The sequence below is a fragment of the Geotrypetes seraphini genome, chromosome 4 (genome assembly GCF_902459505.1).
Source record: "Geotrypetes seraphini chromosome 4, aGeoSer1.1, whole genome shotgun sequence".
Classification (NCBI taxonomy): Eukaryota; Metazoa; Chordata; class Amphibia; order Gymnophiona; family Dermophiidae; genus Geotrypetes; species Geotrypetes seraphini.
Genome location: NC_047087.1, coordinates 242,937,799 through 242,950,760, shown reverse-complemented (window position 1 = coordinate 242,950,760; position 12,962 = coordinate 242,937,799). Strand labels below are relative to the sequence as shown.

General features: G+C 45.4%; 1 protein-coding gene across 3 annotated transcripts in view; it reads left to right on the top strand.

Moving 5' to 3' along the window:
• LOC117359162 (solute carrier family 22 member 15-like) overlaps positions 1-12,962 on the top strand; it is a 150,439-nt gene that overhangs the window by 60,109 nt on the left and 77,368 nt on the right. The window lies entirely within an intron of this gene.

Sequence of the window (12,962 nt, the reverse complement as noted above, 5' to 3'; positions counted from 1 at the left end):
TTTTATCATGTATAAAGTAGCAGAATGAACACAAAATAAATTCAGAATAGTAATGTGGGGGGGGGGGGGGGGGGGGGAGAGAGAGAGGAAAAGGTTGATTCGAATATAAACCAAACTTGCGCCTGTTTTGTGAGGTTACTGTGGGAGTGAATGACTGTTAGAGCTTCTATCTTAGTACCCTTAGTACCCTGAGGTTGTGAATTCAATCCCAGCCTGCTGCTTGTGGCTCTGGGCAAGTCACTTAATCCCTCTATTACCCCAGGTACCACAGTTACATTGTAAGCCAGCAGGGACAGATAGGGAAAATACTTGGAATTCCTGATTACTATTCAATGTATTGTAACTACTTTGGGTGAATCTCTTCATGAAAAGGTGGTAAATAAACATAGCAACTACTGTGGGAACTTGCATCAGCTGTTTTGACTAGTGAGACTGCATGGTACAGGAGCATAGGAGGATTACTGTTACCCTGGCTCACCACTGGACCAGCAGGGCTTAAGGTAGGTCCAGGGAAAGGCTTGCAATGGGTCTGAGAGGGGGAAGACTCAAATACGAGGTCCGTTAAAAAAAAAAAAAAAGTTCCAGGACTGATTTTATAAAAATTCATTAAACAATCTTACAACTTATTCCATTGGGTCCCCTTTAAAGTACTCCCCTTCCCTATGTATACATTTTCCCAAAATTGTTTCCACTTCAGGAAACAGTCCTTAAATGCATCTTCAGGAATTACCAAAAATTGCTGCATCAAATTTTGCTTTATGTCTTCTATGGTGTTGAATCGCTTTCCTTTTGTTGTGGATTTAAGTTTTGGAAACAAGAAGAAGTCAGGAGGGGCCAAGTCAGGAAAAGTAAGGTAGCTGGGGAAGAACTGTCATCGCATTTTTTTGTGCAAAATTTTTGAATTTTTACGCATTCAAAATATCTTTCACGACTCATGATATGTTCCCCTTAAGCCACTTTCAACATTTCAAAAGTTTCTGTAGCAGTGTTACCCAATTTAAAACAGAACTTCATGCTGTAGCGCTGCTCATTGAGGTCACACAGGATGAAAAATAATTGATCACGAAAACGCACTTTTACAAAAACAGCTGTAGCTCGGAAACAAAAAGGAAAAAGGAGGTTACTTGTGAGATTTCAAATTACTCAAAGCCACCTAGCGCGGCTCAAAAGACTTCCTGTTGGTGTGCAATAGAGAATGACACGGGGAAAAAATCTGTCCCCGTCACCGCCCCGTCACCGGCCCACCATCCTCTGCACCGCCCCGTCACCGCCGTTCCCTTCACCGCCCCGTCACCGTCACCGCCATCCCATTCACCGCCCCGTCACCGCCACTGCCATCCCATTCACCGCCCCGTCACCGTCCCCGCTGCATCCATATAAGCCTTAGTACTGTAATATTTAGCTTATTCCTTTCTTATAAATCAAAGTTCCTGCTGCTGAACTAGAGAAAGAGATGTTCAGCTGGCAGGGCTTTGTTTATAAATTTTTATCAACACAACTAAAGCAAAAAATAAATAGAATTTTTTTTCTACCTTTGTTGTCTGGTTTCTGATTTCCACATCTTCTCATTCAATTCCTTCCATCCACTGTGTGTCTTCTCTCTGCGTCTTCCATTTGCTGTTACTGTGCCTCTCCCTTCACTCCCCCCCCCCCAATTGGTCTAGCACCCATCTTCTTCCCTCCGCTCCCCCATAGTCTGGCATCTGTCTTCTTCCCATTCTGTCTTCCACATTTCCCTTCAGGGTCTGTTCCTCTCCACTCTCCTTCAATGTCTGTCCTATTCCTTTCCACCACCATCCTTCCCTCCCTCCTTTACCATCTGTTCCTTTCTACCACCCTTCAGATCCTCTCGCGTGGCCTATCTATCTACCTTTCTCCCTCTTATTTTCATGGCACGTTACAATGTAATTTGTGTAAGCCACTGCAGCCTGCGAGCTCGGTCCCTGTCCCATCCCCACAAACCATCTCGCTTCTGTGCTGCTATTTTCCCCATTTCTAATATCTTCCCTATGTATCTGCCATTGCCCCCCCCCCCCCTGTGTCCATATACCATCCCCATGGCATGTCCCCTTTATGTCTCTGTCCCTATGCCCCATGCACATAATTTCCCCTCTTTCTGTTACCTTCCTGTGTCCAGATTTCCCCTATCTTCCTCTTCCATACCAGTGTGTCTCTTCTTTTCAACCCCATCTAGCTTTTTTCCCTCTTTCTTCCCCCCCCCCCCCTGCTTCTAGCATCTGGCTCACCTGCCTGTCCTTCCCTTTCTTTCCTGCTGTGGATTTTTTTTCCGTTTTCATCCCCCTTGGCCCAGAATCCTTTTCCCTTTCACTCCCTCCTTCCAATTTGAGCCGGGAACACTAGCGATCGCACGGTCCCCGCAGCCACTACCTGCCTGTCCAATCGATCCTAGTGTTTAGCCAGCTCTCTCCCTTCTCCTCACCTTAGTTTATAGGTTTTCTTTTTCGGCGACCCGCACGCTATCAGAGAGCCGCGCACACGCGCGGCTGCTCAGTGTTCAATCTTCTGCTCTGCTGCAACTTCCTGTTTCCGGTTGCGTCAGAGCAGAAGATTGAACACTGAGCAGCCGCGCGTGCGCGGCTCTCTGATAGCGTGCGGGTCGCCGAAAAAGAAAATCTACAAACTAAGGTGAGGAGAAGGGAGAGAGCTGGCTAAACACTAGAATCGATTGGGCAGGCGGGTGTGAGCTGCGGGGACCGCGCGATCCTTCATGCCTCACTGCGGGGACAAGACCATTCACCGCCCCGCGGGCGGTGAATGGCCTTGTCCCCGTCGCTGCAGCGACTGCTAGTTTTCTTCCCCGTTTTCGGCGGGTGACCCGCGGTTAAAATGCGGTGGCCGCGGGTAAACCGCCACCGTGTCATTCTCTAGTGTGCAATTCAAACTGTCCTGGAACTGTTTGAACAGACCTTGTATAAACAAAGACCCCCTGTTTTGGGGCCTTTTTTTCTTTTTTTGCCCCATAATCTAGATTTATATTTGAGTATATGCACAAATCATTATTAATTCCTTTAGTGACGCTAAAAAAAAGTGTTCATAATAATAAAGTTGCACATATAATGGGGACATATCCCAAAGAGAGATGTAACTTATTTGTCCAATACCAAAATTCCCCCCAAATAAACTCGAGAAAAAAAAAAATCTATCAATGTGGTCACTTTCAAATGAATTGATACCTCAAAAGCAGTTCCCTTGCAGTGTTAATGTTCAATAGTACAAATCCTCACATAGTACATAACCCTCACATAAATTAATATCTAAAGGGAATGCAAATAAGGATTTTTTTTTTTTAGTTTAAGTTGTACAAATGTGAAACGGTATCCAGAATGTTTGCATATCGAAGGAGAAGGCTAAGAACCCTAGAAACCACAATATCACCCCCTCCCCTGCCAAAGATATAGGTTCAATTTCCACCAAAGATACATCAAAAACTTACAAAATAGGTATTTCATGAAAATTATTTAAACTGTGCTAGTCCTAGATGTGCTAAATAAAAAAGATTTTAACAGGTGTGCGAGGGAGTCTATAGGGCACTACCACTCCCCCTGCTGATTATTCTCTCACGTTGTCAGTTACCTTAATATAGGTAGCTGTTTCTTAAGGGGAAGTGATACGGGAAAGGAGTCAGGGAGACAGGAATCAGGAAGTATAAAAGGGCAGGGTCAGAGCTAGGTCAGGAAGCCCAGGGGAAAGAAGGAGGAAGAGGTGATTCCTGTGTAAGCCTTGACTACAACCCTTAGATACTCAGTTTGGCTGAGGTAAGCCAATCTTCCTTTTATTGCTGAACACCTGTGAGTTTGCTCTGAAGTCTGAGGCCTAGATTCTTTAAAAGTCATGTTAAAACCTGACAGGCTGCTGTCGCAGCCGTTATAGTAGCGATTTTTAAAAAGTGAGTCATTCTCCAAAAAACGGTCATGTAAATGAGGTTGGCAGAGAGTAACAAAGATTCGCTAAATTTGCAAGGGCATGTGCCCATCGCTGGTGATAGCGATGGGCACACGTGCAGAATAAAGGCAAACCTCCCCCCCCCCCCCCAAACAACAAAAATTGAGCCGCAAGTAACCCTCCATCTGACAATGGGAGAGATGCCCAATTTCTCCTGCCACCAAACAACAAAACACCCAATACCCAACTCGGCAGCGGGAGATAATGCCCAATCTCTCCCGCCACCAAGAAGCATACCTGCATCACCCCCCTCGGCAGCGGGAGAGATGCCCAATCTCTCCCACTACCAAGAAGCACCCCCAGTAGTGGGAGAGATGCTCAATCTCTACCACCGCCAACCGACACACTCCGCCGGCAGGGAAAGAGATGCCCAATCTCTCCTGTCGCCAACTGACAAACCCCCGGTAGTGAGAGAGATGCCCACGCTCTCCCGCTGCCATGCAACACCCTTCCCTTGCCTCCGATGACCCCGCTCTCTCCCTTTTACCTTACTTTCAGATGGCTGGCTGGAGGGATGCCTATTCACTCTGGCCAGCTGGCCCGCCTCTTCAAACTGGCGGACCTTCTCCTCCCCGGTGCATCCTGGGATGCACCAGGGAGGGGCCTGAGATTCTGATTGGCCCAGGTTGTTTAAGGCCCTATCCATAGAATGCACCGGGGAGGGGAAGGCCCACCAGTTTGAAGAGGCGGGCTAGCTGGACGGAGGTAGGAGGCATCCCTCTGGCCAGCTATCTGAAAGTAAGGGAAGGGGGAGGGGGGTCGTCGGAGGCATGGGGGGGTGGTGTTGCATGGTGGCAGGAGAGAGTGGGCATCTCTCCTGCTGCCATGGGGGGTTGGGGTGTGTGTCATTTGGTGGTGGGAGAGATTAGGCATCTCTCCCACTTCCAGTGGGTGTTTCTTGGCAGCGGGAGAGATTGGGCATCTCTCCCGCTGCCAAGTGGGTATTAAAGGTGTGTTTCTTATGTTCTTGGTGGCAGAAGAACATAAGAAGTTGCCTCCGCTGAGACAGACCAGAGGTCCATCTTGCCCAGTGGTCCGCTCCCGCGGCGGCCCATCAGGCCTATTGCCTGAACAGTGGTCTCTGACTAATTTTATAAATTACCTCTAATCCTATCCCTATAACCTACCTCTACTCCTATCTGTACCCCTCAATCCCTTTGTCCTCCAGGTACCTGTCCAGACCTTCTTTGAAGCCCTGTAGCGTGCTTCTGCTTATCACATCCTCCGGTAGCGCGTTCCATGTATCCACCACCCTCTGGGTGAAAAAGAACTTCCTGGCGTTTGTTTCCCCTTTCAATTTCTCTGAGTGCCCCCTTGTACTTGTGGTTCCCCATAGTTTGAAAAATCTGTCCCTGTCCACTTTTTCTATGCCCTTCATGATCTTGAAGGTTTCTATCATGTCTCCTCTAAGTCGCCGCTTTTCCAGGGAGAAAAGCCCTAGCTTTTTCAGTCTGTCAGTATATGAGAGGTCCCCCATACCCTTTATTAGCTTAGTTGCTCTTCTCTGGACTCTCTCAAGTACCGCCTTGTCCTTCTTGAGGTATGGCGACCAGTACTGGACACAGTACTCCAGGTGCGGGCGCACCATTGCACGATACAGTGGCAGGATGACTTCTTTCGTCCTGGTCGTGATACCTTTCTTAATGATACCCAACATTTTGTTCGCTTTCCTTGAGGCTGTGGCGCACTGCGCCTACGCCTTCAATGTTGTGTCTACCATCACTCCCAGGTCTCTTTCAAGGTTGCTCACCCCTAGCGGTGATCCCCCCATCTTGTAAGTGAACATCGGGTTCTTTTTCCCTACATGCATGACCTTGCATTTCCCTATGTTGAAGCTCATTTGCCACTTTTTGGCCCACTCTTCCAGCGTTGTCAGATCTTTTGGAGATCTTCGCAGTCCTCCATGTTTTTTACCCTGCTGTATAGTTTAGTGTCATCCGCAAATTTAATAACCTCACATTTTGTTCCTGTCTCCAGGTCGTTAATAAATATATTGAACAGGAGTGGTCCCAGCACCGACCCCTGTGGAACTCCGCATCTCTCCCGCTGCTGAAAGGGGCTATAACACACACACTCAAGAAGTGTGCTTTTACTATTCCCACAAAAAAAGAGACAATTTATGATTCTTCATGCAATTTTTTTTTTTTTTTTCATTAGTCACAGTCAAAACACATGCCACAAGATGCACTTTTAACAGTTCTGTCACTGTACCAGCACCCCCAGATTATGCCGCTCTTAGAGAATGACTGAGATTTTTTAGAATCCACCTGAGTGCTCGTTTCATTATTCAAGAGCCCATTTGCATGGCAGTGTAGGAGACTGTTAGAAAGCTCGCTAAAGACTGCGATAAGCCGTTTTGATAATCCGCTGCTAAAATGCATGCAACCAATTTAGCGACCACATTGAAAATCTGGCCCTGACTGGGGCCAGACCCTGTTGCCTGACTGAGGAAAACTGTTGAAAGACTGTGTTTGGGGTGTGGCAGTCACAAGCCATGATCTTGCAGCATATGGGGAACAGTCCATTATAGAAGTAATGAGCTCTTATACACAGCCTGGAATTCTTTAAAAAAAAAAAAAACCAAAGTTGAAGGTTCCAGCATAAACTAACAATGAACCTAGCTTTAAATAACAAATTTGGAACGTAAAGCAGTCAGTCAATTTATTAGTGATTTTGTAGAGCGAGAAAAAAAAAAAAGATTGCGGAAATTAAAATATCTTTGGTGAAATGAAAAAATCATAAAAACACTTGCCACCCAGTTTTCTAGTTGAAACTCAAGGGTATTCTTTGTTCTTTGTATAAGAGCTTTTGTGAATCATCCACTTTTTCAGGCAGATATTATGATGTAGTTGGGTACTGTTGAACCTTTTATTTGAAACATTTCTATTAAATTTTTCAATAAAAGACATGCTACAACAAAGTGAGAAAATACGTCAGAACGTAAGTGGGGTCAGTAGTTCTCAGAGAGTTTAGGTCTTATGGCTCTTTGATAACTATAGGTACAGCTGTTTCTTTTCTCACCCTCCCCCCCCTCCCACATATGAAAAGCTCTCTAGAATTATACTCCTTTAGTATATATACAACTAGTTCTGTATCATATGTTGTTTAAAACCAAACTGTGACCCCCCCCCCAAAAAAAATACTTATTATTGGTATGGAACTTTATCTACATATTTTAACTGTTTTTTCATTTTGGAAGGCCCTTGGCATCCCAGGTAAATAACAAATGTAATTTATTTCTCCATTTGAAAAAGTTGGGGGCTTTTGATTTGTTCAAGATTATAAGATACACTTCGGTTGAACTTTTCATGACTCAACGTGCTCTCACAAGTACCTATTAAGGTAGAAATTTTCCTGGAACTGCAGTAGCCAAAGTTCTGGTTCTTGCTCCGCAGTGATTGAAGAATGGAGGTCAGCTCCTGGACTATGTGGAGGCTTGGGAACAAATAATGACTAACCGTTCAGTCCTAGAGATTATTAGAGAGGGTTACATGATAAAATTTTCACACCCTCTCTGACTGGTTCATGGATTCACCGGTGGGCTGACCAGAGAAGGCGGAAAAAGTCCGTGCAGCGTTACAAAGGATGCTAGATATTCAAGCCATAGAACCAGTTTCTCCAGAAGACTTGGGCTGTGGCAAATACTCGGTATACTTTGTCATGCCCAAAAAAGGCTCAGAGGAGTGGAGACTTATCCTGGATCTCAAACACATCAACGTGGCTCTGAGAGTTTTGAATGGAGACCATTTGGTCTGTCATCACAGGGGTAAAGCCAGGAGAATTTCTGGCCACCCTGCATTTGACGGAAGCTAACCTCCACTTCCCAATTTTTCTCAGACCACAAAAAGTTTCTGAGATTTCATTTGTTGGAGAATTGCTACCAATTCTCTCAGCGCTTGTAACGATATCCTGAACTTTCACCAAAGTAGTGGCCACTCATCTCCACAGAGCGGGTTGGACAATTGGCTCATCAGAGCATCGTTCTAAATGGAAAGAGAAAAGGCAGTAGCGGCAATTGTGGACATGTTGCAGAGTCTAAGCTGGATTATGCCACTTAGTTCTGACCCAGTCCCTAGAATACCTGGGGGTCTTATTCAATACAGCAGAAGGCTGAGTCTTTCTTCCAGAAGCACTCGGTCAAATTGCAGATCTGTTGAGGAAGCCAGCGCTTACTATGTGGTATTTCCTTCAGATCCTTGGGTTGATGGCGGCCACAATAGAGGAAGTATCTTGGGCAAAGGCACATATGCATCGCCTCCAGGATGCGTTGTTGTCTCGCTGGCCATTTCAAATAGACTTCCTGGAAGTTCTACTCCCTTGGACAATGGCAGCCCAAAGCAGCATAAACTGATGGCTCCACCCGCAGTCTATATCGAAGGGGATCGATTCCTTATTTGGCTGGGGATCTCATTGCAACGCCCACTCAGTTCAAGGATAATGGACTCCGTCCCAGCAGAAATAGTCTATCAACAGGCTGGAACTGTGAGCCATTCGTCTTGTGCTGCAATGGATGCAATAGTTACTGGAGGGCAAAGCAGTCTTCTCTGACATTGCCACTGCAGTGGTCTGTATCAACAGACAGGGAGGCACCAGGAGTGCTCCTCTCCAGCAGGAGGCAAAAGCATTGTTCTGTTGGGCAGAAACTCACCTGCAGGTGATCTCTGCAGTGTACATAGCTGGGGTGGACAATATTCAGGTGGATTTTATCAACAGACAGTCATTAAACCCAGGAGAGTGGTGGTTGTCCCTGAAAGCATTCCAGGCCATCATGGGACAATGGAGTTATCCGACCTTTGACCTCATGGCTACTGCAAAAACAAAACAAAACACCAAAAAGGCATCCAAATTGTCCCTGTGGATGCTCACAAGCACATTTCTGGGGTTCTGCAGCAGCATCACGGCTGCACTTTGCCGGGAAAGCACTTGTGTTGTTCCATGACTCAAACCCGGACTTTTTTCCTGGCCCTCACACCATCTGGGCACTAACACCTCCTGAGGGACAAGAGGAAGCTCAGCCAGTGGCTCCTGCTCCTCCCTCATGCACTGTGCGGCACGGATAGTCCTCAAAAAGCCATCCAGTGCAAATCTGGCATGAATTCACTTTTTAGTTCCTGCATGATCGGGGCTGTTTCTGTTTTAGCTTTAACTCTGTGTGCTTATTTCTACGGCAGTTTGGTGGATAGAGGTTTCCTCCTGAATTCATGAATATGATGTTCAAAGCTTATGTGATTAATAAGGGCTGCATGGATCCCTTGGGAATTGTTGTCCTGCTGGTGCCGGGGTTTCTCCCCAAAGACCACAATTCCCCAGCAATTGTGCCATGTGCAAGAAGGGTAGGACCAGTCTGAGTAAGACTGGGATGAAGAGGGCTCTATTTCAATGCCTTGCTCTCCCAGTTGGGATCCTGTGTAGCAGCAGATGCTGCTTCATCTCTAGGAGGACTGGATCTGGATCTGGTGAAGGCCCTTGATCTCAGAGAAGACCTGACTGTACACAGGCTGTTTAAGTCTTCAGGTGATCATGGAATCCCTTCGAGAATTAAAGATAGAGACTGCAGTCCTCGCACAATTTCTACTCTCCTAGACCTCCCTTCTCTCAACAGTCTTATCCATTCCCTGGTCATCTCCTACCTTGACTATTGTAATTCCTTATATCAAGGTACTACACAGAAGGAAATACACCAATTACAAATTATCCAGAACACAGTTTGTGACAGGAATCTGGCTAGCCCTACCAGAAACAGGGAGAAAGTCCCTGTAAGCCCCATCAAAAACCTTGTTACCAGGTATAGGAAACATCCTGAACAGTGTAAAAATCCTGTGCACAACTTTAGAAAGGAGCCCGTCCCTTTAAGAATGTCCAGAGCTCAGGCTGACATTGAGAATGCAGGGCCCTTTAAGAGTGCCTATCCCTGCTAGGAGGGGGCATGGCTGGTTGCCGAGGCTCCCATTTACTGAGCGTTCCTCCTCAGATAGAGAGGAGAAACAGCTGGGACAAGCAGCTGAACGGAAGCTGGGAAGGAAGCCAGTCCTTCCAGCTGACCCAGGGCCAGCACAAGGCAGTTTCTCTGAGGACTGGGAGATGGAGGAACTGGAAGCCAGCCATGCCAAACCAGTCTCAGAAGCCCAGCCTGAGGACTTTGATATGAAATGCCGAGAGGACTATGTTTTGCCTGACTGGGAAGAACAGCTGTTGGACTGTGAGTAGGCTGTTAAGCCAAGCAGTTTTTCCTCACTGGAGTTTTGCATTTTGGCCTTTTGTTTTAAAGCCTGCCAGAGTATTATGCTGGGGCATTGTGGGGTTCTAGCTACCCCAGGAACTATAGAAACCAGAAGCTGAAAGTTTTGTGTTTTATTTTGGAGCAGCTTGTGCACTGCTCTGAGTTGTTCTTGGGGGTGAAAAAGTAAAACCTGAGCTTGTCTTTTGGGAGGGCGGCAACACCTGTGGTGTACAGGCCTATCTCTTCCCAGCCTGTTGGGGATTCGGCTCTACCCAGCAGGGCCACAGCCAGAGCCAGGGAGAGTGTTTTCCAAAGGAGAAGTGTTTGACACTTGCACTGTTTTGTTAGGCCCCAGAGTGAGGCCAGAAGGAAAAGTTTTGGACTTTTGTTTATGGACTGGACTGAGTCTAAAAGCACGGCTTGTGCTAAAGTGGAACTTATTTGTTTCCTAATAAGAACAAACTGAATTCATAGAAGCCTTTTTTCTTTTTGCTCGTGCCAATTCTGCAATTGTGTTTGAAGTTTGTTTACCATTAAAGTGTTTTGCCTTATTCAACCAGGAAAATCTCAATGTGCAATTCTTGGGAGGCACTGAATGCTGTGCTCCACCACCTTTATTCAAACTCTGAGACTGGGGATTCAGAGGGGCAACTAGGCCTAGCCAGGATCCTGTCCCACAAGTTATAAAACTCATTCTTAAAGCTAAAAAATTTGGTCATGTAACTCCTTTACTCCGCAACTCTCATTGGCTACTGTGACAAACCAATAAGCAGTTCAGGGTTTGTCCCAAGTAAAGACAGGATTTTCACCAAGCCCCATTGTAGGAAGGCAGATCAGTTTAGTGCCTGGAGCCCTACCCCTTGAATAGCAAGAAAGATCATGCTGGAGAATAACAGGAGAATGTGTGGCAAAGAGGCTTTGCCCTGGCTGGGGCAAACCCAAACTCAGCCAAGGGTTTAGTACCCAGTTGTGAGCCTGTGCCTTTAAGGCAGAGATCTGCTAGAAGCATGGGTTTGAAGCCTGCTAAGTATATTTAGGAGCCTTTTCCTTTTTTCCCACCCTTGCCTAGGGGATGGGGTTTTCAGCTGCTTAAAGATAGATCAGGTATCGTGAGCAGGGAGGTGCCGAGGGAGCTGCAGACGGTGGTGCAACAGAGTCTGGAAGGCAGCAGGAGCTTACAACTCAGACAACTCAGACTAGGTTATGAAAGAGGTGGAGGAAGTTCCTCCCATCCCAGCAGAAGGTTTGTCTGTGCTACCAGAGACTATGGAAATCTATGAATGCTTGCCTGAAGTTTGTGGTGTCCCAGAGGAAATGCAGATCAACTAAGCCAGTGTGAGTTTCTGTTTGTCACTCTTCTTTAATGGTACTTGATTTGGCTGCAAAAAGGAATTTTGATTTTTATATGGCAAGTTATACTCTTACTTACCTGGGATTATGTAAAGCTGAGTTTTCTTCAGGTGTTCTTGAACCAAAGCATTTTGGGGAAATGTTTTTTTTCTTTGAAATGTGTATGCCATGAAAGGGTGTTTGCTTGAAGCACCCCTGTTTTCCATTTGCTTCAAATCATTGTGCTTCGTCCAGCTGAGGTAGCTCTAAGTGATTGACACAGAGACAGGGGAGATTAAGCTGTTCTGTTTTTCTACTGAATTAACACCTAACATAACTAAAAGCCTACTTTAGGTTCTCTGTTTGAAAGTACCTCATTACCAAGAACTGTTCATGAACTGTAGGAACAGCAGTGCTGTTGAAGTTTTATGCTGGTTTAATGAGAGGTTTATTTAACCCAAAGAAAGAGCTGTGGTTGAACCATTTTGCTCAGATTGCTGTTTGTCTAGCTAATCATTGGCAAAGTCTGGCAGTCTCTTACCAACCTTATTCCAGCTCAGCTCTAGCATTGCCCTGGTACAAGAGGAATTAAGAGAACCATGAATATATAGGATATTGTTTGTTTTGAGAAAATAATGATTTTTGGTATCAGCATTATTTTGATTTATCATTGCAATGATGTCTGAACTATTGAGAAACATTGGTCAGGATTTCATCCAACTGCCTAAGTGAAGATAACAGCCAGCTTGGTCAAACCAGAGACCAAGAACTATTGGAATTATAATTATAATTCAAACTGACCAGATTACAGGAACTGAATTGCTTTCTTTTTGTGTTCATGAAAGTTATGTTCTGTTGTTCATTTTTCCTGTGTACTATGAACATGAGGCATCTTTAAAACTTTTGAAACCTGACTGGTGGCCTAAATAAACTTCAGTTTGTTTTGGACATTTTGACTTAGTTCTTGTTTATTAAAGAAGAAATACAAGCATGCACTCCTAGGCAGTGACCTAGTGCTTTGTTAAGTCCTAAAAGGATCCTCTGGGTTTATGTTTTGCTACAGCCTGGAGCTCTAACTGAGGTAGTTAGATACATGGCCTTCATTGATAAATTCATCACCCCTTATTCCTCATCAAGAACGCTTAGATCCAATTCTCAGAATTTATTAGTAATCCCCTCCATTCACAAAATCGTTTACGATACCACTCGTAAAATAATCTTTTCAGTTATGGCCCCATCACTTTGGAACGCAATGTCCCAGGACCTTAGACAAGAATCTTCCCTGGTGAAATTTAAATCAAAACTTAAACATTCTTATTCAAAGATGCATTCTATACATGATAACATATAGTTCACCTGTGTCCCCTCCCTTTTCAATTCTATTTTTCAATGTAACTTTACTTCCTTTTCCCCCTTTTTCCTCTTGGTCTCATGTTAGTTTGGTTTAGTC